This window comes from Cyprinodon tularosa, unplaced genomic scaffold (genome assembly GCF_016077235.1).
Source record: "Cyprinodon tularosa strain WSP-4 unplaced genomic scaffold, ASM1607723v1 ctg219, whole genome shotgun sequence".
Lineage (NCBI taxonomy): Eukaryota > Metazoa > Chordata > Actinopteri > Cyprinodontiformes > Cyprinodontidae > Cyprinodon > Cyprinodon tularosa.
Genome location: NW_024038819.1, coordinates 300299 through 326614, shown reverse-complemented (window position 1 = coordinate 326614; position 26316 = coordinate 300299). Strand labels below are relative to the sequence as shown.

Genomic DNA, 26316 nt, shown 5'->3' with positions numbered 1-26316 from the left:
ATATATATATATATATATATATATATATATATATATATATATATATATATATAAACTAAATTGAATCAAACAGGACCAGAAACCAACAATCTGACATTTCTCTCCCTGCTTTCATGAGCTGAATATCTCTAAATATTTCTGATTCCTGTAAAAGTAGAAGTGGTTATGAAATATTCAGCAGAATCGAGCCTACTTCAGAAAGTGAGTGGTGATACCTCTTTTGTCTAAAACAGACAGTTAGAAGGCTGAAAGGGACAGATCTGTTCTGATTGTGCTGCTTTGGACAGAGAGGAGCTTTAATCAGCCTGCAGCCCAGATTGGACCTGAAGAGCCCCCAGGAGCTGGTGCAGAGGTGCTGAAAAGTTCTTCAGCTGGACACGGTGTTTAAGTCAGAGGTATTTGATGTTTTGTTTGGTTTTAGCCCCAACATTTAGAAAACCGTCTCCAAAATATTTCTCCTCTATATTTCACACATCAATGTGAAGGGGTAAAAAAGGCACATGTTTTAGTGAATTCTGAACAATGCCCATCCAAGCTTGGGTTATATTTAAAAAAAAAAAAACAAAGGTGAGAAAATCAGAAGAAATATTTTCCTCCTAAGAAACAGTCTCTGTATCAGGATGTGTTCTGGTTCTAATGTTGGACTCCTGCTTCAACATCCAATTTCTGTGGTTGTTATCGCTATACTGTCTGCAGCAGGAGCACTGACAGGAGGTAGGCTACTTTAAAAACATTTCATTAGTCTGGCATATTTTGTTCAGGTGCTGCAGATAGAGAGAACCACCAAAACCCATCAAGTACTACTTCTCCTCGTAATTCTGTGGCAAGACTTTAGGAGGATGTAGAAGCTTGTCCTACAACTAAAAGTTCACCTACAGATCTAACTAATTCTTTGGGCAAGACAATTAACCTTCATTGCCAATAATGATGGTCATAGGGGAAGGTGGTGCATATGTATGGCAGCCCTGCTTTATCAGTGTTCCCTAGGGTTGCTGTGGCTACAATGTAGTCTGTCACTATACTGAAAGTGTGTAAATCTATGAAAGACGGAATTGGTCTGTCTGCAGAGTTTGTGTGTGGCTAAAGCACAAGCTCCAAAAAAAAAAAACATCATCAGAGATAAGAAGGATAAAAATAGTGTGAAGGATATAAAGGTATCCTGAACCAAAGTATCCCTAGTTGGTTTCTTGCTTAAGCCAAAAGCAGAGGATTCAGCATCCATTAGATCCTGGAGGAGATATTTTAAGTAGCTCAGGAGAAACAAGAGCATGCGGATGAATCTGAGGAGGAAGGAGGGGAGAAATACAACCGAGAGGCTGATACATCTTCAGATGAGGAAATAGCTTGAGCTTACACAGCCTACAACACCAAACATCATAGGGATGACTCGATGGCCAACAATATGGCTGCCCATATCCAGGACATTTCATCCATCTCTGACCCGTATGTCAGAAAACCAAGAGAGATGTCTCTTGAGCAGTTAGGAATGCATTGAGAAGAAGGAGCCCCTGCCCCGAACAGAAGCCTCTGCACTCATTGACCCACCCAATGCTAAAGCTGGATCAGTTAAAGAAAAAGGAGCCACTTTTGCTACAAAAAAAATTACTACATGACTAAAGGTGTGTGCTGCACATGGAAGAAACACTTATGAAAAGCCTGTTCTCACAACGAGTGTTTGCAGATGTGCTGTGTACATCTGTTGAGCAGAGTAGATGCTGAAAACCGTTTACAAAATCAAGAATATTTTGTTGTTTTGTTTTGCTCTGAGAGAAGTATTTTCATTAATCACTCCCTAAAAAATAACAGAGTGAACTTTTAACAAATATTTTTTTCCTCGTCACTATAAATATTTATGAAATTACTTATTCTCATTTACATAATATCAACAAAAAAACTGTTAGGACTGTTGTTTTGTAGTAAAAAATGTAATACTGAGCGCCGGTGATTGTTTTTCTTTCTTTTTTTATTATTGTGCAGCAGAATACATGATAAAAAATTAAATAAATTGAGTTGTTTCATATTTAGGTTGTTTCGTTTTTTGTATTTAAAATTTAAATAAGCTACTTGTTGGACAAGGAGAGTAAATAGAACCATAAAAGTCACATTCTATAAATTATAATAAAATGCATTTTTTACACAGTAGTGTAAATAGTAGTGTAAATGTGCAGATAGAAATGTGAGAAAGCACCAATGTTTTGACACACATTTGTTATCTGAGTAAGTTGTGACATTACTGTTTGCTCATTGTCATGCAGATCAGGTTCCTCTGATTTGATCACTGAGGTCCCATTTAGTGCTGAGCCTTAAACAGAATGATCAGAGCTTTACACTTTTAATGCCTGGAAATATTTGTTTTGTGAGTTTTGATTTTCCTGCAAATGTCTACTTAAAGGGGAACGCGATTTTTTTTACATTGGGCCCTTGATTATATGTTATTCCATCAAGTTCTACTCACCCATATAAGTCTTGTGTCAGTTTGAGCCGTTCTGAAGATATTCAGGTTCTATCCAAGTAACGTCAACCTATGGGCAATCGACTTGAATGCACAAACTAAACTGTTCATAATTTATTCTTTTTGTTACGCCAGCATTCATAACATGTACGCGAATCACTGTCCTCCAGACATCTGCGGTTATATTTTTTAGATTTTTATCTTTTACAAAAGAAGTGGCACATGTATGACGTCATCCGCGTCCGCCGGCTACCGTTTATTCTTCCTGTCCGCTGAACTGCTGCTAGTTTTACTCACATGCCTGGAAGATGTCTAGTGCTGCTACCACAGATGATCTCGCTCTCGAAATGGAATTGAACGATTTAGATTGGCTAGCCGAATGAATAGAAGGGGTAGAGCGTAGCCGTCTGTGGCCCGGGCTGCCTGTTATGACTCCCGTCTGCATGCGGACTGGATGATGGTAGCCACAGCTGTAGTGTGTGAGTGTGTGTGTGAATGGGTGAAGGAATGTAGTGTAAAGCGCTTTGGTCAAGTCTACTGACTTGAAACAAGGCGCTATATAAGTACAGGCCATTTACAATTTACCATTAATAGAGGCATTTCAGGATTTTCCAATCTCAGAACTTCCCCATAAACTGTCCCTTTAAACCCTTTCAAGACCAAAGCAATAAAGCTTTTTAAAAACATTCTTTGTGGGTGGCAGCATAAATCTTTTAAATAGATGCAGATGTGTTGATGTCAAACTTTTGGACTATATGTGTCAGAAAGAAATCTGTTCAAACAGGAAATGTTTCAGTTATGGTTCTGCAATATCAGAGCAACCTCTAACAGGATGAACAGTAACACCTTTATTTCTCACATTGTCAACCAGAAACCTCAAGAAAAAAAGACCTTTAGTCTAACACGACCAGCTGATGTCACTTTGGTACATCGACTGATGTTGCTTCAGCCCCAGATTCATATAGAAACGATGTTTAAGATGATCTCCTTAGCTCTGAATAATAGGTAGTGTTTACTGTTGAAAAACTGACCAAAACCAATACTTCAGCATTAGGAAAAATCTAATTTTGAACACACTGTATAGAACCTATAATCAGTTCAGATGAAACAGCAATATAGCCAATATAAAGCCAGCAGACTGCTATGTTATTTTTCTTTTCTTCTCAATTGATCTGCATGGATTAGGCTGGAAGAGAGCTTACCGGAGTGGTTCTTACACGCAGGTAGAGGGACCAGCATTCATCAAGAACCTTTGAAGAGTTCAGTGCCCAACAAATGCTGATTAATGGCAAAATATATTAATTTCAAGTTAATGCCATTCTTACACCTTATTTCCAGAGAATGCCTGGGTATCCCTCTAACTAGCTATGCACTCAACTTTTACTGTGACTAACTACATGTCCTCTCTTTTAAATGTTTTATATGAAAACAGACTCAGAGCTTGTCCTCTCAACTGGTTCTTTCCCAGACAGCTGTCTGTGGGATTAGTGTGATTAGTGTGATTCTTTTGTGACAAAGAAAGTATTTATAGATCATGCTCCTATTGTGTGTCTTTTTCTATCTCATTTAACATCTAGTCTGCCTCTGCAAAAGGCCAACAAACTGAGCCTAGTTCCGCCGTGGAGTTGCATCAGCTCTGTTTAGTCAAGAGTTGACACAATCAGCTGGTTTTCCTTAGATAGAAAACTAATGTGGTTGAATTGTCCCTGTAAAGTGCATTGAGATGGCATGTGCTGGCACTGCATAGATAACTGAATTAAACTCAACAAATGCCTCCTTTCCATTAGTGCCTAATCTGTATAGGGCATAAGAGGTAGGGTCATATCAACATGGTTTGATTCAGTCCATTACAATAGAATAGCATATCAATGGGAGCAAGGTCTTTATTTGCAAAGTGGCCTATAGTGATGTAAGCTGCAGAGACACCAACGCAACAAAGAAGCAACACAGCAGCATAGACTGGTGCTCTTTTATGGCTGGTATCTGATTCAGAGTAAAGGAGGGGTTCCAGAGAAAATACCTTTTGTTAAAAAGCATCCTGGATATATTGATGATCTCCATGATCCTCATGATCTTGCCGATGGTGATTTGCTTGATTGTTCATTCCATTCACCTGTCTAGCTTTGCCCAGTTTCTCATACCGTTCATCTCTGTCACTTGCTCCAGTCTCTATTTACCCTACCTACTCCCAGTCATCAGTGCAAGATTATTCGAGCCTTTGGTGAGAGTTCTCTAGCGTACCTGATTGTGTTCTGATCGCCTGATCCTGACTCGTTCTGCCTTTGGACCTCTGAGCCTAGCTGTTCCTGTTCTGATCTGTTTTCCTGACCTGTCTTCAAACTCCTGCTGGATTCTGCCTGTTGACCGAATGTGGATGTACTTCCTGACACCGAGCTATATTTCCCCTCAGTACCTCTTCTGATCTGTGATCCTCTGGCTCTAACTCTTGTAAACCTCTTTGACATTGACTTTGGCTTTGCCTTCTGCATAGTCCTGGCTTGATTCGTTTGCTTGGAACAGTTCAGCATCAAGTTCTGCAGTCTTCAAGGTTTCAGCGTCTGGAACTCTCTGTGAAGCGTTCACCACATAGTGTTGGCAGCTGAAATCCCCCTCCTTCTCTGGGCATGCACTGAACTTTAAGACCAGGTTGACCCACCTTGATGTCACAAACTAGTGGGTGGCAGTATTGTTCTTTGACGAACATGAATGCCTCCAGTAAAGCATATTCAAACATTACTCCTAATTAAAAATACTTATAATTTAGTGAAGAGTATGTAGTCATTTTATATTTAAAGTACTTCAGAAGTTTAAATTGTGAACATGACTGGACTTTTCCTTTAATAAATGCCTATTTAAGAAATCTGTCTCTCTGCCTTGATTACTGGGTCCTCTGTTTTGAGCCTTGACATATGTACAGAGAGAGGTAAGCAATGTGGTATCACATGGAAGCTAGAGCATGTCTTAAGTTAAGCTAATGCTACCTCATTAGGGAAAGAGGAATGATGGAAAGAGATTGGTCATATAAAGGTTGTGTAGGATGCAGAAAGTGTGTAAACTAAACCAACTTTCCTTTAGGTGTCAAGTTCAGTGTTACTAGACTCAGGCAGCACAGGTACAACACTGGACTGGAAACAGTAAGTTTACAGCAGGTTTGTAACACTCCTTAGATCACCCCATCATGACATCCCAGACTTGGAACAGAATATTAAAGGCAGACTGTCCACAATGATACACCTGTACCTCCATAGGTAATCGGCCTACTTTATCATTTAAAATTACCGTAAATCCTCTAATATAGGCCGGGGCCTTTATTTCACTCAGGTACATCTTGGTCCAGGCCATTATTGGAAGGAGGCCAGAATTAGAGGCAGGCCTCTATTTCTATTTGATCAAAACAGACTACCAGGAGAATGAAAAGAAAATGAGATTTTGTGTCTCTTTGAACCTATAAAATACTAGGTTAATTTATTGAAAAAGTACAGTTAACATAACGGTATACAGAACATTATTCAGACATCTTCCAGCAGCTGCAATTTTTCTGCACGGCAATACAAAAAGATCAGAATGATTGTGTGCCTGGTTATACTCCTGCAGCAGTGTGTCACAATGAGCTTGACACAGAAATTTTTATTAATGCTTAATATTGAAGCGTGGTCCGCGCTATAATAGACTGTGGGTCTAGATACGGCCGAGGCGGTGAGGAAGTGGGGGCGAGTAGTCCGACAACGGAGGGATATGACGGTGAAAAATAGCGGAGATCCAGGTGGAAAAAGGGTCCCAGCGTTCTCGCGCACCTCGCACTTGTAGCTGGTGAAACTTCACGTGTTTTTTTTCCGCAATTTCGGTCATAAAAACAAAACAAGCCGACCTCCTGTCTGCTGCACTGTCTGTGCTAAGGATGGGACTTCCCATGCTAATGGCTTGGATTCGTTAGCAAATATGTCCCCCCTGTAGTACTTGTATGTTACTATGACAAGTTGTTGAGGACGGCCCAGGAACATTGTTGGTTCTAATTATAGCCCCGGCCTCTATAAGAGTCCGGCCAGTATTTACCTCCGCCGACAGCCAGACAGGCCATTATTAGAGACCCGGCTGCTAATGGAATACAGGCCAATATTAGAGGATTCACGGTAAGTCAAAATTCTCATTGACTAACCACACAAAATCAGATGTTTATTGCAAAAGTAAGCACTTCTTTAGAGAGGATGTTTTCAAAGTTGAAAAAGATAATGAGGCCATTTCTGTCAGGACTCCTGTTTTGTGTCTGTTTGTCTACCTTCATCCACCAGGAAGCGCCTGGTTCTGGTCCGCCTCCTCACACACCTGCGGATGGTTTCCTCGTTAAACGGAGTGTTCTTAAGCTGCTGACTGCCACTACAGTACTTCGACACCAGAGTGTTTGCCAGTTTATGGTACTCTATCCAAGCTGAGTTTGCTGAGCCAAGCTGAGTTTTTGTCAACCTGAGTTTAACTTTGTTTTGTCTTTGGCTCTTGGCAGGAAGTTGTCCTGCTAACTGGATCTCTCGGACCTTTACATCCTGTAAGGATAAACTGAGCTTCAAACTGAGCTGGGATTCAAACAGGAGGTTTGGATCCACTTTCCCCAAGAGATCTTTTGACCTTTCCACTGAGAAAGGGATTATTCTCCACTAGGACCTGTTCGAGTACCGCAGGAAATCTCAGTTTTCTCCGTTCTGCAACAATCAACCGCATTCTGGGTAAAACCTGTTCGGCCCTCCACCGAATCAGCCCACACTGGAACCACGGCACACAGACAGAAGTCAAGACCCCACTGAGCCTGAACTAACCGCTGTGTCTTCCCCTCACTTTGCAGTTCTGGCTGAGCTGTGTTCAGAGCAACACTTCTCCCCTTATTTTACTTCTTCAATAAAATCCGTTAAACCTTTCCCCTGGTCTCTCTGTTCGGTTTTCTGCATTTTTGGGTCAGAACTTTGTAACATCATGACAATTATAATACAAATACAAATATACACCCTGTTTTTTGTTTTATTCCTACATTAATAACTGGTTTAAAAATAATTTATTCAATCATTATCCTTCTCGTTTTTTTTTTTATGTATTTTTTATACTTTATTTGTCAACTGTCACTGAAATCTATGATCTTTATCATTATTATTCTGAGTTGCTGAGAAGGTTTGAGTCCATTGCGATAATGGATTTGATTCAGAGGGACATGATAAAGTGTTAGGAGTGAAAAGGAGGAGACGGGTGAATAGAGACTGAATCCTGAGGAGGGAATGATAGAGCTGGAGATGAAGCAGGAGGGTGGAGGATAAATTTTAAAAAGGCAGCATATTGCCCAAAAATGACAGGAATTATAAACAGTAGTCTACAGGGAGAAGACCAGGGTGCCTCTTCTTGCTTAAATGACCACTGATTTTGTTGAGCAGTGTTTCAGTCAGGTTCTCCACATACAGTCTAAGAACCACAGTCACTTGGATTTGATGGGGCTAGGCTCGCTACGGCTGAAACTAACCTCACTGAAGCCTATAGTGGAGAAACTACTCTTTTGCTCTACCAATTTTAAAAATCCAGCTTAATTTCTTTGAAACAATTTTGAATGATTATTTCACTATTCTGATAAATTGTTGTTGTGAATGTTTAAATGCAAGCTGTTTCCAACTGGCTGTTTTATTGATAATAAAAGTTTGAATAGAAGTTAGTGGCCTTTTTGATTGGCTCCTGCGTAGTTTAAAGTAGCATTAATCAGTCAGTGAGTGATGTGCTTTTATGAATATTTGGATAATATGCAAGGAAACAAAAATAATAATAACAACAGTAATAATACTCACATTAATAATCATCATATAATTATTCATAACAAGGACTATTGTATTTGACATTAATAATAATAGCAATAACAATAAATAATATATTTAACGCAAGTACCCTATATCATACTTGATGGGTCAGCTAATGTCTCAAAGGTTGAAAACCACTGACTCAAGAATAGGGTAAGTAGTGTCTGGGAAAACACGAACTCCACATAAGTTATTAAACCTAAATAAATTCTAATTGATTTAGATAAAGACATTGGTCTGCTTTCCTCAAAGGTGACTGGTTGAAAGGACAGGTTCTTGCCTTTCCTCACTTCCTTGCCAATGCCGTGTTTTCTGTTTTGTGTCCATGGTTGGCATAAAAAGACAAAGATCAGGAACAGCTTAGCACTGGATGTTATCTTATCATTAATGATGACTGTCAAAATTGATGGACTTAAGCTCAAAAAGCAGCTCCTTACATTTGTGAATAATAAAGCAAAATCAGCTTGTAAACATAAAAAAGATACATACACACCAAAAATGAGAAAAACACACCAACCTTGATCGTTAAGGTGTATAATTTGGCAGACATTATCGCTTCTTTTTCTTATGAAAGGATTTTAACAAAGAAATTAAAATTGTCTTTTTTAGTCTATTTTTCATTTAAAGTATAATTGTACCCTCGGTGCTCAAATCTTGCTTCAAGCTCAGATCAATACTTGAGAGCTCTGTTCCAAACCAGTCACTGACTGACAGTCACTGACATCATATCTTCAGTGTGACTTAACAGTTGGAACCAAAAGGAACTAGGTACTGAAAACAGTAACGTTCCATTTCACTGTTATTAATCGAAAAGCTGAAAAGTCAGACAACCTGTAGCATATCCTCTGAGTTGGAATACTTGTGGGTAAGATTAGCATATTCTATATATATAAAGAAGGTAATTGTACCTGCAGTCTGTGATCTGTCTTTCTGCCTCAATAGGAACCAATCAGGAGTGACTGTTAGAAATGATGGTCCCTAAGGTTCTCCTTAGGGACCATCTTACAATAAAAGGCGAAACCAGTAGATTTTAGAACCAGCAAAATTTTAACTAAATACAAAGACAATCTATTATTGTTATCCATTATTAAAAGATTATTACAGGGAGTTTGTCCTCCCTCTATATTGTTGGCATGTGCTGCTCCCCAGTGGAGGGTGGTGCATGGGGCCGTGGCCACGAGCAGATATGTGGCATGTATTGATCACAGTGTGCCTTTTGTCAGGCTGAGGAAACGCTACAGCATCTCTGGATGTCCCAGACAAGCTCCTCTCTTCTCCTTGTTGAAAAAGAGGGTGGCTGGTTTAGGACACAGTTTTAATAATGATCTGTTTATTTTTGTTCCTAGATATACATCAGCACTATGGAGGAATATTTGTCTGGTAAATTTTTTTTTTGTTTCTTTTTGCTCAGGCAAAGATGAGCATTTAACTTACCAGGAGAAATCAAATCAAGGAGGCAGGTTCTGTAGATGATGAACTGACATTCAGAACCTGCTGGCTGCAGGTCTTGGGACAGAGTTTTCCTTTTGTAGGATATTTCAGACTTGAATGAGTTTATTTCTATTTGGGTAGGTAGAGATGTTTTATGTTCATGTCTTATGTCATGTAAATAATGAATTGCTTATTCTTAGTTTTTGAGGGGGTAGACTTATATCTTTTGTTTTCTTTTTTTTCTTTTGGGTTGTTCTATATGAGTATACAGTATGTATCTAATTAATTTGAGTGTTTATTGTAAATGAAACATTGGACCAATAAGAGGGTTCATGGTATATTGTTCAAAACCAGAACAGGAGCGGTTTTCATCAAAGTTATAATAGTGCATTAGAAATATGTATATTAATAAGACTCAGAGCACATTAATTTTATAAACCCCCAGCTGTTATTTGTTAACAGATGGAATCAGAGGACAGAAAAAAAGTCTAATTAATCACAGATTTAAAAGGCCAAACCATGAAGGATAGATCCAAACTATTCAGATCAAATACTAGAACATATGGATACATTACAGTATAAAAAAACGTGACACCTACTGCAACCAGAGGTTCATGGTTTCAAACCATTGTTGTGTCTGTCTCGGATGTTGCATCTTTAGGCAAAATACTGCCGCTGCATTGCCTACTGATGGTCAGAGGGACATCAGTAGGCAGTAGGGAAGTGCTTTGTAGATTCAGTTCAGGAAGAATGAGGAGAGGATGAGCTCCTGTAGGAAAAGCTGCAGAATGTAGGGGAAATTGTGACATATAGTTCAAACTGTGTTGGCAGGTCCTTTTCTTCAGCTACATCCATGACTCTGATAAAGATCAGTGTAGAACAAACTGATGTCAAGATTATGTTTCCAATGATTGGGTCAGACAACTAATTGGATCAGACCACTAAAGAAAACCTGAGTGGCTTACAGCATCAACCCCACATCTCTTTGCTGTCAGTCGATCATGGACGTTACCATGAGTTCTTGGTGGATTAAATCTTTTCACTTTCATTGTTTCAAAGCTTACAATCCAGTAAAAAACATCTGCCATAACTATCCTACTTATTTGGATTCAATGACCCAGTTTAAGATATGAAGGTTCAGAGGCATCACTTTGGTTTTGGACAAATCCAGTTTCCTTCTCTGAGGTTGTATTAGACACATGACACAATGACATGATGTTCCTCTGCAGGCGGTCATGTGTTCCAGCCAAGTTTGCACTGAAGAGGAAATAACTTGTGTTTAATGATATATTTAGAATTTCTGGTCCTGAGCCAATTTCCTTGGGTTAGTGGAGAAAACAGCTGAGTCAGCAGGCAGATGGATGCTGAAATAATCATTATAGACACTGATCCAGACCCATAATCCTGCTTTTGTGATATCTGGGTCAAACCTCTGCCCCCATCCATAGCCACTTGGACCAGAACAGAGCCGCGCCAAACAAAACAGCTGGAGGTGCTTTGAGGAGCATCCATGTCTCCTCCACCACTCATCTGTTCAGCTTGAAGAACTGCCAACGAGGAGTTAGGCTCTGCTCCTCCATTCTTCTGCTAAGGTAGTTCCAGATCAGGAGGAACAGTATACAGAATACCAGCACTTCCTCCAAAAGCTATAGCCCCTTTTCCACCAAAAGCCTCGGGCTTTAAAGCCTCAGGCTTTGTATTACCGGGATAATAGGAATCCAGACTAATTAAACATGTTCCTCTTTAATTACTTTGAAAGGCCCTGGGACAATCATGCAAATCTACATAGCAATGTGGTTAGCAAAAAAACTCAATGTGGTTAGCAAAAAAACCTTCCTGATGGGCTGTAGACCGTCTACGGCCCTGTCCAGCTCTCCTGGAGTAACTGCCTGTCTCCTGGAATCTACTCCATGCTGTTTAGATTGTGCTGGGAGACACAGCAACCTTCTGGCAATGGCACGTGTTGACGAGCCTTCCTGGAGGAGTTGGACTGCCTGTGCAACTTCTGTAGGGTCCAAGTAGCGCCTCATGCTAACAGTAGTGAAAAGATGAAGAGGGGAAAAATGTCAGTGGCCTCCACCTGTAAAACCATTCCTGTTTTGATGATCGTCTCGTTGATGCCCCACTAGTGAACCTGTTGTTAATTTCCAAAGCAGCTGAAACTGATTAACAACCCCCTCTGCTACATACCTGACCAAATCAATATCCTGCAAGTTTAATCAACTTGATGCTGTACTCTGATTACAAAGTGTTCCTTTATTTTTTTGAGTAGTGTACATACAGTCAGTGTGATGAATGGGTGAATAAATGATGTATGGATAAGAAATTCAGCTGACGATGATATAACATACGAGAACAGGATAAAGATAAATATCGAAGGTAGAGCCTGAATAGTGAAGCATGGAAGTAGATGGATGGATGGATAGACCAGCAGATAAAGCTAGGGTGTAAATAGTTGAATGGAAGGATGGACGATAGACAGATGTATAGAATCTGAATGGAGAGTGATGGATTAATAGGTAATTGCCTCTATAGACAGACAGACACTCTGATTAATGATCAGATGGAGGAGGAATTAGAAGGCTGGAGACACACAGATGATGAATTAAATGAGAAATGGCCTAATGCCTTGAAGAGCTTTAGGAATGAATCAACGGGTGGGTGTGATTGATGAGTAAACAAATACCTTTTGGTTCATTCTACATGTTTAGAAAGTCTGTCATGTGGAATAACATCCTCCTATTGGAGAAATCAGCTCATTCTAATTAATAACCATCTTCACTCAACTTGATTAGGTAACTACTGCTCCATGTTCTCCGGTGAACTGATTAACACAGCAGCAAAGGCATCTGGGACAACATCATATGTGGTGTTTGCTGGCTGATTAAAGCCAATCAAGCAGACAGTAAACACATGTACAAAATTTAAATTTTTATTTTTACTGAGTAAACTTGTTTCCTCCAATAGGATGCTGAGTTTAAGTAATCCAAAATGGACTCCTAGATGCAAGTTGCTCCGCAGGATATCTGGTTCAATCAAAGCCAGAGTTTTGGAATGGTTGAGATACTAGTTGTTTTCATTCCTGTGACAGGTGGCTTAAGTCTCTTCCACCAAATAGTGCTGCCTTGAGCACAACTTAGAGCTATTCTGGCATTTCATAAATGACCAATGAAGCCAAAACGCCAGGACCACCCTCAACATGACCAGGAAAGAGCATTGGATGTATGCAGGGTGTCAGAGACTTCTCAAATCTCACAACTCAAAATAACCAGTGGATGGATGGATGGATGTGTCATTGTCACAATTTGGCCATTAAAGATATAAATTTCTCTTGCTAACACATCGTAGTTTGTCTTCAGGGATTGTTCAGGAACATCTATTTTTATTAATTTTGTTGTAAATTATCATTCCTCAGAATAACATCAAAATGTCATGATGAATTCCATTCTAGACGATTCTTAAAATTCCCACTGGCCTTGAGGTGGTGCTTCCATCTTCCTTCAGAAATAAACTTTGAGTTTATCTCTGATGGATGATGTAGCGAAAGGCAGCAGTGTGAATAGCTGACATAATTTGGGACGAAATATGAAGAGGACATGAAACATAGTCAGAGTGAGGCTGGCCTAAGAAGAAGTGATAAACAGTTGGAGACCTTTTTTTTGGCAGCTTCTGAAGGCTGGCAGATGGTTGGAGCTACAGCTCTCTCCCCCGTTGCTCCTTCATCTCCTGCTCCTCCTCATTTTCATCCCTATCTCTCCAGCTCCACCTCTTTGGGCTTTCTGCCAGCATAAAGCCGAGCAGAACATCTACCTTCTGGGTTTGGACCTCCATTGCCTCCTGCAGCTCAACTCTTGCTGTGAATTTGGGTATAACACTGAAACTTTGCTGGTATTTTCCCATTTCTCCATTTGCTCTGTACATAGGCTGGAGGTGATTGCTGCCTTTTAAACAGTGGAAATGCCTCAGAGCTCTGGCAGTCGCCAGCAGTTTCTAATATCCACAAGTTTCGGTTTCAAAGAATTGGCCTTCTTTGATTGCTGGCAGATTAGGGAGCAGGCGCAGACCTCCATGCTTTATCATCACTGCTGGACTCAATAGTGAGAGAAGTTTAGCTTATGCAGTTGGTGATGTGCAGCTGCTTCAATAACACAGTTTTACCAAAACCAGACTGATTTGGTGTTTATAGAGGAGTAATATCTGTTGCTTTCTTAATCCATAACTCATTAAGTGCCCTGTTTTCTTGCAGCAATTAATTTACGGTCTAGAAATACTAGGAGGGATGTATACAACTGCGAAAAGAAGAGCTGTATATTTTTTGTGATTTTATCAAATTAAAGAAAAAAGAAGTGATCTTAAACTGGAAAAAATTCTGAAAGTAAAATAAATATATTGGAGACAAAAAAAATCACATGGTATCGTAAAAACTGATGTAATTTGAGACTGAAAAAAAGATTTTCAGAGAAAGGATTTTGTCATAGCATAAGTAAAACATAAATTAACATTTGAAAAATTATTTCCAGGGGAGAAAGCTCTTGCGAGAAATATATTTTTAATCTCAGATGTTGTTGGGGTTTTTTTTTTTTTTTTCACCAATTTTCTTTCAAAAGTAGATTTCTCTCTCAACTTTTTTCTTATCTCTCTTAAAACCAAAATGTTTGCTCTCTATTGAGGAATTTTCTCTCAATGTTAAAAATGTGTCTTGTTAAAGGTAAGACTTTATTTTATTTGATTTGGGGCTGCATTGAGGTGGACTTCATTACCCAAAACGTATCTTTATGAGAGACTGATGTACACAACTCTGCAGCTTCTCTACTGTTACCCACTTTTTACTCCATCCAGACAGTGTCTTGCCCATGACCAAAATCTAATAAATTAGCAAATTAGAGGGAGGTGGGTGGTGTGGCTTGGTAGCTGGAGACTGATTTGGAGCTGGATCCAACTAACGGTGACCATCAGGCAGTGAGCACACAGGAAGCCAGGCTTTAAATACTGCTCCAGATGAAGATCAGTCTCAGTTCTGTGCATCCAGCTCCTCCCAAGCCACACCTATCAGAGAGAGGGAGAGAGAGCACAACCTAAACTGCACCCAAACAGGAACAGGAACAGGACTAGACTGGTTTAAATCTTATCTATCTGATCGATTTCAGTTTGTTCACGTTAATGACAAATCTTCCTCATTATCAAAGGTTACCTATGGAGTACCACAGGGATCAGTGCTAGGACCAATTCTCTTTACTATATATATGCTCCCAATTGGTAGAATTATTAGAAAGCATGGGATTAATTTTCACTGTTATGCTGATGATACCCAGCTATATCTGTCTATAAATCCAGATGAAGCTAACCCATTACATAGATTACAGGCATGTCTGAAGACATGAAAACATGGATGACTCTTAACTTTCTGCTCCTGAATGTAGTCTTTGGACCAGAGTCTTTGAAAAAGAAGTCAGTCACTTCATTTGGATGGGATTAAACTGATTTCAGATAATAAAGTAAAAAAATCTTGGTGTTGTTTTTGATCAGGACCCATCATTTAAATCCCATATAAAAGAGGTTTCTAGAATTTCCTTCTTTCATCTGCGGAACATTGCAAATATTAGAAATCTCCTGTCCAGGGGTGAGGCTGAGAAACTAGTCCATGCATTTGTTACTTCAAGGCTGGACTATTGTAATTCTTTACTATCAGGAAGTCCACAATCTGTAGTTAAAAGCCTTCAGCTGATCCAAAATGCTGCAGCCAGAGTTCTAATGAAAATCAAATAGAGAGATCATATCTCTCCTATCCTGGCTTCTCTTCATTGGCTTCCTGTTAAATCCAGAATAGAATTTAAAATCCTCCTTCTCACATATAAAGCCTTAAATGGCCAAGCTCCATCTAATATTAGAGATCTGATTGTTCCTTATGTTCCTAACAGAGCACTTCGCTCTCAATCTGCAGGTTTACTAGTGGTTCCTAGAATTTATAAAAATAGAATGGGAAGCAGATCTTTTAGTTATCAGGCTCCTCTCCTGTTGAACCAACTACCAGTTTTAGTCCGTGAGGCAGACACCCTGTCTACTTTTAAGGCTAGGCTTAAAACTTTCCTTTTTGATAAAGCTTATAGTTAGAGTGGCTTAGGTTATCCCGAGCTATCTCTTTAGTTATGCTGCTATAGGCTTCGACTGTGCTGCTGCCATCAACACCCTTGTTTATAGATGTTTGAGATCGGCTTGTTTTTCAGTGTAGTCCTGTTTCTCTCACTGTGACTAGCTGGATGTGCTCTCTTCATCCTCTGACATGGGAGCTGGCTCGGAGCTCGTCTGCATGGCTGTGTGTTTCCTGGACAGGGCCGCCTTTTACAGTTGCTTTTTGTATCTCTGCTTCTGTCTCCTTGAAACCCAGTCGGCCTCAGCAGATGGCCGCTCACACTGTGTCATGTTCTGCTGGAGGTTTCTTCCTGTTAAAAAATACTTTTTGCTCTCCACTGTCGCTACAAGCATGCTTAGTGTGAGTGGTCGCATTCGAGTCAATGAGTCGATGCAATCAACAGGTTTTACCTAGATAGAAAACTTTGAATCAATTTGACTGTAGATCTGGTGAACTGTAAAGTGCCTTGAGATGACGTGTTGTGAATTGGCGCTATAGAATTAAACTTAATTTAATTGAATTGAATTGGATTTGGGCTGAAACCCTCCATGCCTATCCAAAAAGGCACATGCTGTAGTTTTTCCTTTTTTTCTGTTTTGTAATAAACTTCGACTAATTGAAAGGAACCATCTTGCTTCATCATTTTTAGTTGGAAGTTAAATCTACAACACCTGTGTCACTGTCAACAGAACTGACAGCGGCCCATGCGCATTATTTTAAAAATATTTGAAACATAGCACACTGCTAAAAATTTAAATCTAAATAAATAATTTTTTCTTAAGTGCATTTTGTCTTGAATTTAGGTGGTAAGTGAGGCACTTTGCCAGTAGAACAAGACAATTTAGATTTAAATTAAACGTATTGTGGAGGCTTTTCACGTATTTTTTCTCTCCCACTTCACTTTGAAAAACAATGGGCGATGTGAGAGACTGCACAAGCCCATTTCTTCTTGTGCATGCTCTGTTTAAATGTTGCTATTCTCATAGCTCATACAAGTTTATTGTCACCAAACGTCCGTCCCTAACCCCAAAATCCCTTAATCACTATATAGAGCAGGGACTATATAGCTGACTTTATAGCAAACTTAGTTAACTGACCGTTTTGGACAGATGATCGTTGCTTTCTGTATAACTCCCCCTCCACTGCGTGGTGCCTTTGTTATTAGTCGCCGCTGCCGGGTAGCAACAGCCTATGACAACAGCGGGCCGCTGTGACCGGAAATCCCATAACACTTTAAGACGAGAGCTCTCCGTGCAAAGCATTCTGGGATAAATCTGCCTCTTCTGAGGCCTTTCGTTTTTTCTCATACACTTTGTAGACACTTTTTTCTCCCTCAGCCATTTTCCAAGAACCGCAGTGAAAAAGGTTAGCTGAAAATGTATCTCAGAATCAGAAATACTTTAATAATCCCAGAGGGAAATTACTTTAGCATAGCATTAGCATAGATGTATGCCTGAAAGTCCGCATGTACCTAAAAAGAAAGCTAAGGTTACAAGCACATATAACGGCCTCAAATAAACATATCGCCAATATGGTTGACAATTAGAAGCATCACTTATTTAGATGATCAACCCGGAAATATTAGATCATCATCTATACCTATAAGAAAAAACACTTGCATTGTCTCATTTCAAGTGCATATTATCTAATTATCTTATTTTAAGAATAAATATACTCATTCCAATGGCAAATCATCTTATTTGCTTACTTAAATTAATTCTGTTAGGATTCCTGTCTGTGTGGTTTGTGTTTTTGTGTTTGTCTCCCTTCCTCCACCAAGAGGCGCCTGGTTCTGGTCCGCCTCCTCACATACCTGCGGAGGGTTACCTTGTTAACGGAGAACTCTTAAGCTGCTGACTGCCACTACCTCGACACCAGAGTGTTTGCCAGTTTTGGGTAATCTAGCCAAGCTGAGTTTTGCTGAGTCTAACTGAATTTTATCAACCTGAGTCATAACCGTGTTATCTTGTCTTTTCCTCTCGGCAGGAAGTCATCCTGCAAACTGGATGTTTTCGGACCTTCTCTCCCTGGAAGGATCATCTGAGCTTCAAACTGAGCTGGGGATTCAAGCTGGAGGTTTGGATCTACTTTCCTCCAAGGAATCGTTTTAGCTTCACACTGAGCTGGGGATTCATCTCCACATCACCCGTTCAAGTACCACAGGAAATCCAAGTGGCAGTCAGTTTCTCTTTTCACCTACAAACCGCATTCTGGGTAAACCCTGTCCGCCCTCGAATGAGACAAACACTGCAACAACCGCACACCGACTGGAGTCAAAAAGTCAACCACTTTTCTTGAAAAGTGAGTCAGCAATCTATTTCTTCTCTTCAAGTTCAAGAATCTAATTTTCCACTGAGCCTGAATTAACCGCAGTGTCTTCCCCTCACTTTCCAGTTACGGTTGAGCAGTGTTCAGAGCAACACTGGATTCTTCATAATCTCCTCAATAAACCTATTAAACCTTTCCCCTGGTCTCTCTGAATTGGTTTCTCTGCATGTGGGTCTGAGCTCTTGATAAAATCATGACAAATTTAAGACATTTTACTTATTTCTAGATCATTTTTGCAGTGCCGTTGCAGCTATCTGGTACGGTTCTAAATGGACTCAGTTCTCAGAACAAGATGTGCAGACCCAGTCATGTCCAATCAGAAGTCAAACTTCCACAATCAACTATCAAATGTTTAAATTGAATGTTTAAAACATGATTCAACTTTTGGGGCTTTATAAAACCTAATAAAGGAAGTAGTTCAAACAAGAAAAAACAATTTCCAGCAGAGAGTGAGGCTGAGGTCCAAAAAAAAAAATTATGTTCATGCATTATCCCTGAGCATTTTCTGTTAAACACATCTAAACACTTTACCACTTTTATCAAAACTAATATAGTGGTTAATCAGATATGTCAACTTTATTCGCTCTGAATCCAACTGCAGTTAAGATTTTAAGAGAAGGATTTGGACCAAAAGACAGAAAAAGATGGCCGTATACGGAAAACTAGTTGAACTTAATAAAAAGTTAGAGATAAAATTAAAAGTCCAAACAGGTTCAGTCAAGAGCAGAGCTGCTAATGATTCAGTTCAGACATGCTCCAAAATGTTGTATTTGTTTTCTGATCAATTGCCAGGATGACCTAGTGATGTGCTGTGGATAATACCACCTGCAGCAGATCCAAGGTGTTCTTGACATTTAGGTCCCTTACTGGTGGTTCTTGAATGGCTCCATTAGTGATAGCATGTTTTCCAACTCCAAAGCAATCAAAGCAATCCAGCCCATCCAAACCCATCATCATGTATGGCTAGGTCCAATGCTCAGGTTCTGAAATGTTGTTTTTGTCAATTTATTGCCTTCATTTCTTCTTTAATTTGCTTAACCTGTAACCTTCATTTAGCTGTTTCTCACTTTATTTCCTTATATTTGTCATTGTGATTTGGTGTCATTCAGCCCTGTTCCAGAGTGAAGGTAAACGCTAATGAGCTTAGTGGAGGGTGGAAGGGTTGGGGTCTCTCTCTGTCATGGATTCATAATGCTGTGAAGACCCATCAGCAAAAATAAAATAAAATAAGAAGCTGTGTACAGTGAAGTGAGATGAGCAATTTTCCTGCTAAGTTGAGCTGAAAATGAGATTTTTCAGTGAAGTTGTCTCTACTTCAGGCTGACATAACGTCTTCATCGTCTGCTCGACAACAATTCAGGTCAAACTGTTTGTAAAAAGCCCCTTTTTTCCCCATGTACTGGATCTGAAAAACATGGCTGTAATAATAATCCAGTTATCCATCAAAGTACAGCAGGAGCAGTCAGCCTCCGTTGGATAAAGACACAACTACAACTAAATGTTTTGGGGCCCAGGACATTGTGAAGATGTCCTCTTCCCCCTAACCTCAAAGGGAAAAAAAAGACTCAACTATAAATCTGAGCTTGACATGGCGCACTTCCACAGGTCAGGGGGTAAACAGTCAGAAGCAGGACAGAGAAGAGGGGGCCATGAATCTCTAAGAAATAAGTGGCTATAAATAATTCTGACCGGACAGGAGGAGGACGGTTCTGGAGATGGATCAGCCTGACAAAAAATGCAGCAAAGGGCAGTTTATCTAACTGAAAGGACATTTAAATACTAGATGTTAATCTATTACAACCTAGCTGATTTATTTTGAGTGACAGAATTTCATAAAAAAAAAAAAAAATCATTACAACCCCAACATGTTATGTTCTGGTTCTCTGAATGCGTTTGGGTTTATAAGTACTTAGTATAACTAGATAAGATTTAGTTTAAGCCCATTTATCCCAGATGTTTGTGTTTTTTTCTTGAATTAAAGTAACATCACTGAGAGTGATGAAAACATGAATTTAGCCATCAATACTAATTAAGATCAGGCGGATAGCTTGAGTTGTTGCAGACAGGCAGTAACATGGAACCTTGTACAGGAAGAATTAGGAAGATTTTCTGAAATCTAGATGTTTGGTAGAGCGTTGATGGAAAGATGAGAAGACTGAGAATGGTGCACAAACAATTCCCCACACCTCCATCTTTTGCATTTCCAAAGAAGAAACATCCCTCACCATGATAATAATAACAATAATAATAATAATCTCAATAACCACGGTTGTGTTGACTTCCTGCAGGCCTGTTGTGGATAACCAAGTTTTGTTATCAGTAGAGAATGATGAGTATGAATGTGTTGGCTGGCAATTCGGACAAAATGTGCTTCTCTAAATCAACTGCAATGTGCTTCAATTAAACAAAGCTCTTTCATTTGTGCTTTAATTAGTAATAGTAATTTAATTAGTATTTTCCAGCCAAATAGGCTGAGGTACTTCTACTGTATCTATTGCTTTATTGCAATCATAACAAAAATATTTCTAAAGAAGGAAGGCTCTTCAATTTCTGACTTTCTGAAGGGACACATCTAAAGCTAAACCTCAACTTCTGTCTGCAGGACTTTGGTAGATGTGGATGCTGATGAAGATTATTTCAAGGCATTGTTAAATATGGTAAACTGCCTGTAGTCTACTTATATATTGCATTTTTAATTCCGGACTCTTGACCAAAGTGCTTTACACTATATTCAGTCCTTCACACATTCACACATAAAATCACACACTGATTGTGGCAAGCTTCATTGTAGCCACAGCTGCCCTGGAGCTCACTGACACAAGTGAGGCCGCCGTATACAGAGGTCATTTGGCCTTCTGATCACCATCAATTGCCCAAGGACACAACAACATTGAAAGCCAGAGCTGGGGTTTGAAATGGCAGACTTTTTAGGCTTTAAGTTTGAATAACTACACTGCCTGGCCAAAAAAAAATCCGCCACCAAAAAAAAAAAAGGTCACTCACTCTAATACTTTGTTGGCCCGCCTTTAACTTTGATTACGGCACACATTCGCTGTGGCATTGCTTCAATAAGCTTCTGCAATGTCAAAAGATTTATTTCCATCCAGTGTTGCATTCATTTTTCACCAAGATCTTGCATTGATGGTGGTAGAGTCTGACCGCTGCGCAAAGCACATCCCAAAGATTCTCAATGGGGTTGAGGTCTGGACTCTGTGGTGGCCAATCCATGTGTGAAAATGATGAGTCATGCTCCCTGAACCAGTCTTTCACAATTTGAGCCCGATGAATCCTGGCATTGTCATCTTGGAATATGCCTGTGCCATCAGGGAAGAAAAAGTCCATTGACTGAATAACCTGGTCATTCAGTATATTCAAGGAGTCAGTTGACCTCATTCTTTGAGCACATACTGTTGCTGAACCTAGACCTGACCAACTGCAGCAACCCCACATCATAACCCCGCCCCCACAGGCTTGTACAGTAGGCACTAGGCATGGTGGGTGCATCACTTCACCTGCCTCTCTTCTTACCCTGATTGGCCCATCCCTCTGGAACAGGGTAAATCTGGACTCATCAGACCACATGACCTTCTTCCATTGCTCCACTTTATGCTCCCTAGCAAATGTAAGTCTTTTTTCCCGGTTAGCCTCACTGATTAGTGGTTTTCTTACGGTTAGACAGCTGTTCAGTCCCAATCCCTTGAGTTCCCTTGGCATTGTGCGTGTGGAAATGCTCTTACTTTCAGTATTAAACATAGCCCTGAGTTCTACTGTTGTTTTTCTTTGATTTGATCTCAACACACGTTTAAGTGATCACCGATCACGATCATTCAGGATTTTTTTCCGGCCACATTTCTTCCTTGAAGATGATGAGTCCCCACTACCCTTCCAGTTTTTAATAATGCGTTGGACAGTTCTTAATCCAATTTTAGTAGTTTCTGCAATCTCTTTAGATGTTTTCTCTACTTGATGCATGCCAATGATTTGACCCTTCTCAAACAGACTAACATCTTTTCCATGACCACGGGATGTGTCTTCCGACATGGTTGTTTAGGAAATGAGAAGCAAGTCAATGCATCAGTTGTGGTTAAATAACTTGTTGCCAGCTGAAAGATAATCGTCCATGCAGTAATTATCCAATAGGAGGCTGGTACCTATTTGCTTAGTTGAATCCAGGTGGCGACCTTTTTTTTGGCCAGGCAGTGTAATTACAGATACAAGAAAACATCACTGAATTATACCGTGGAATAACTTTGTATAGCAATAATTTAAATTATAAACATCCAACCTCCAGAGGTCTGTATGACAAAGCAGTCTCAACAGAGTCAAATCCTTGACTTGAACACAAAATCAACTCAGAGCAGGTTCACTCTGAGTCAACAGGTAACAACTATGAAAAGGCATCACCAGTGGAGCCCCAACGAGTCATCATGGCAACAAGCAAGAAGATGACTATTTCCCACAACTATGACTAGAAATTTTAATGAAGACTTTAAAAAATGCTACAAAGGAAAGAGATAACTTGGGCTGAGATTACTGCTCAAGTTGCAGATCTCTGTTTATAGGTTTAAGTAGTGTGTTATGATAGGCTGGTTTGACATTTATTAAAAACTTGATCCTTTCTTTTGTTCCATTTAGTTCTTCCTGGTCAAAATTACACTCTTAGTCAGAACTGTGATAACATATTTCCTAAACTACATTTTTGCTTGTAGAAACTAAATCAGAATTTCAAAATACAAGAGTGTACAAATGCTGTTTTGACATTTATCAACTTTATTGATTATATACTTCTAATATCTGAAATACATATTCAGTCAAACTAGTAAATGTTTAAACAATCTGTCATATTTCAATTCAATTCAGTTTATTTATATAGCGCCAAATTCACAACACATGTCATCTCAAGGCACTTCACAGTTCAACCAGATCATAAAGTCAAATTGATACAAAGTTCTCCATCTAAGGAAAACCAGTTGATTGCATCGACTCATTGACTCAATACAATCCCTCACACTAAGCATGCTTGTAGCGACAGTGGAGAGGAAAAACTCCCTTTAAACAGGAAGAAACCTCCAGCAGAACCAGGCTCAGTGTGAGCGGCCATCTGCCGAGGCCGACTGGGTTCAAGAAGACGGAAGCAGAGACACAAAAGCAGCTGTAATAGGCGGCCCCGTCCAGGAAACACACAGCCAGGCAGACGAGCTCCGAGCCAGCTCCCATGTCAGAGGACGAAGAAAGCACATCCACCCAGTCACAGCACAGCTGATGTTTCTTTCCAGGATGACGTCACAGCCAAACAGGAACAGACAAGGCAAAGCTACTCTGAGGAAAAGCAGATAGAGCAGAAGGTTAGAGATTGAACTAACAGATTCTGCAGAATAGGAGAATAGAAAGAGAATGAAGCAGAATGATGAAATGGGGGTCCCTATGTCCTCCAGCAGTCTAAGCCTATAGCAGCATAACTATAGAGATAGCTCAGGATAACCTGAGCCACTCTAACTATAAGCTTTATCAAAAAGGAAAGTTTTAAGCCTAGCCTTAAAAGTAGACAGGGTGTCTGCCTCACGGACTAAAACTGGTAGTTGGTTCCACAGGAGAGGAGCCTGATAACTAAAAGATCTGCCTCCCATTCTACTTTTAGAAATTCTAGGAACCACTAGTAAACCTGCAGATTGAGAGCGAAGTGCTCTGTTAGGAACATAAGGAACAATCAGATCTCTGATATAAGATGGAGCTTGGCCATTTAAGGCTTTATATGTGAGAAGGAGGATTTTAAATTCTATTCTTGATTTAACAGGAAGCCAATGAAGAGAAGCCAGGATAGGAGAGATGTGATCTCTCTTTTTAATTTTCATCAGAACTCTGGCTGCAGCATTTTGGATCAGCTGAAGACTCTTAACTACAGTTTGTGGACTTCCTGATAGTAAAGAATTACAATAGTCCAGCCTTGAAGTAACAAATGCATGGACTAGTTTCTCAGCATCACCCCTGGACAGGAGATTTCTAATTTTTGCAATGTTCCTCAGATGAAAGAAGGAAATTCTAGAAACCTCTTTGATATGGGATTTAAATGACAGGTCCTGATCAAAAACAACACCAAGATTTTTTACTTTATTATCTGAAATCAGTTTAATCCCATCCAAATGAAGTGACTGACTAATCAGCTTATTTTTCAAAGACTCTGGTCCAAAGACTATAACTTCTGTTTTGTCTGCATTCAGAAGCAGAAAGTTAAGAGTCATCCAGGTTTTTATGTCTTCAAGACATGCCTGTAATCTATGTAATGGGTTAGCTTCATCTGGATTTATAGACAGATATAGCTGGGTATCATCAGCATAACAGTGAAAATTAATCCCATGCTGTCTAATAATTCTACCAATTGGGAGCATGTATAAAGTAAATAGAATTGGTCCTAGCACTGATCCCTGTGGTACTCCACAGGTAACCTTTGAGCATGTTGAAGATCTATCATTAACATGAACAAACTGAAATCGATCAGATAGATAAGATTTAAACCAGTCTAATGCTGTTCCTTTAATTCCAACAAAATGTTCAAGTCTTTCTAAAAGAATATTATGGTCAACTGTATCAAATGCAGCACTAAGATCCAACAGGACGAGCACAGATACAAGTCCATTATCTGAGGCCATGAGAATATCATTAGTGACTTTCACCAGAGCTGTTTCAGTGCTATGATGAGCTCTAAAGCCAGACTGAAACTCTTCAAAAAGTTCATTATGGTGTAAGTGATCGCAAACTTGCTGGGCAACTACTTTCTCAAGAATTTTGGATAAGAAAGGAAGATTGGATATAGGTCTATAATTAACCAAGTCATCTGGGTCAAGAGACGGTTTCTTAAGCAGAGGTTTAATTACAGCAACCTTAAAAGCTTTAGGTACATATCCCTGAAACAGAGATAAATTAATCACATCTAAAATGGAGGAGGAGATCAAAGGGAATGCCTCCTTAAATAACCTGGTTGGAACTGGATCTAACATACAAGTTGAAGGCTTAGATGAAGACAATAATTTTGCTAATTCAGAGAGTTCAACTGGATCAAAGCAGTCTAAACCCGGTTCAGATTCCATGACTACCTCAGGTACAATCGCGGATAGAGGAGTGCTTATGATCTTATTTTTAATAAGATCAATCTTATTTATAAAGAATCCCATAAAATCATTGCTGCTAAGAGCAGGTGGAATGGACGGTTCAACAGAGCTATGGCTCTGGGTGAGTTTGGCAACTGTATTAAAAAGAAATCTAGGATTATTCTTATTCTCCTCTATTAATGAGGAGAAGTATGCTGCTCTTGCTTTACAAAGGGTCCTCTTATACAGCAGTAAACCATTTTTCCAGACTAGGAAGGACTCCCGCAGGCCTGTGGAGCGATATTTTCTCTCCAGTTTCCTAGCATTTTGCTTCAAAGTACGCAGCTCTGCATTAAACCAAGGAGCAAGCTTTCTATTTTTAACGGTTTTCATTTTCAAAGGAGCTGCATTGTCTAAGGCAGCACGCAGAGAACTAGCAACCCCATCAACAAAATCATCAACCTGTGAAGGGGAATAAGCTATGCTTTTGCATTCTGCAGCACTGCTCAGCGACAAAGAGGAGAGAGAAAGTGAAGCAGATTCTTTAAAATTTATAACTGCACTATCTGATAAAGATCTACTAAAATGTAACCTTCTTTTGGGGGAGGAGAACTCTGTTAAAGTAATCCTGAAGGTTATTAGAAAGTGGTCAGAGAGGACAGGGTTGTGAGGAAATACTGTTATTTCTTCACATTCTATGCCGTATGTCAGCACAAGATCCAAAGTATGAAGATGAGAATGTGTGGGACTATTCACATTTTGAACAAAGCCAATAGTGTCTAAGATAGCATTAAAGGCTGCTCTTAAGCTATCGCCTTCAATGTCAGCATGGATGTTAAAATCTCCCACTATGATGACCCTGTCAGTTTTTAATACCAAATCAGAAAGGAACTCTGAAAACTCATCTAAAAATTCAGAGTAAGGACCTGGTGGACGATACAAAGTTACAAAAAGAAGAGGTTTTCTTGCCTTGAAATTTGGATCAGGGAAATTAAGGGTTAAATGTTCAAAAGAGTTGTAGGTATTAACTGTTTTGGGAGTAATCAGTAAGTCAGACTGGAAGATTGC

The 26316-nt window shown here is 39.6% G+C and overlaps 1 protein-coding gene across 6 annotated transcripts in view; it reads right to left on the bottom strand.

Moving 5' to 3' along the window:
- si:cabz01090165.1 (uncharacterized protein LOC100333421 homolog) overlaps positions 1-26316 on the bottom strand; it is a 472423-nt gene that overhangs the window by 158347 nt on the left and 287760 nt on the right. The window contains exon 1 of one of the 6 annotated variants that reach the window (XM_038285978.1): positions 9183-9243. The exons of the other annotated variants lie outside the window; for them this stretch is intronic. The gene's annotated coding sequence lies outside the window, so the exon portion shown is untranslated. Of the gene's footprint in view, positions 1-9182; positions 9244-26316 lie in introns of those variants that run through there. 6 annotated transcript variants of the gene reach the window in all.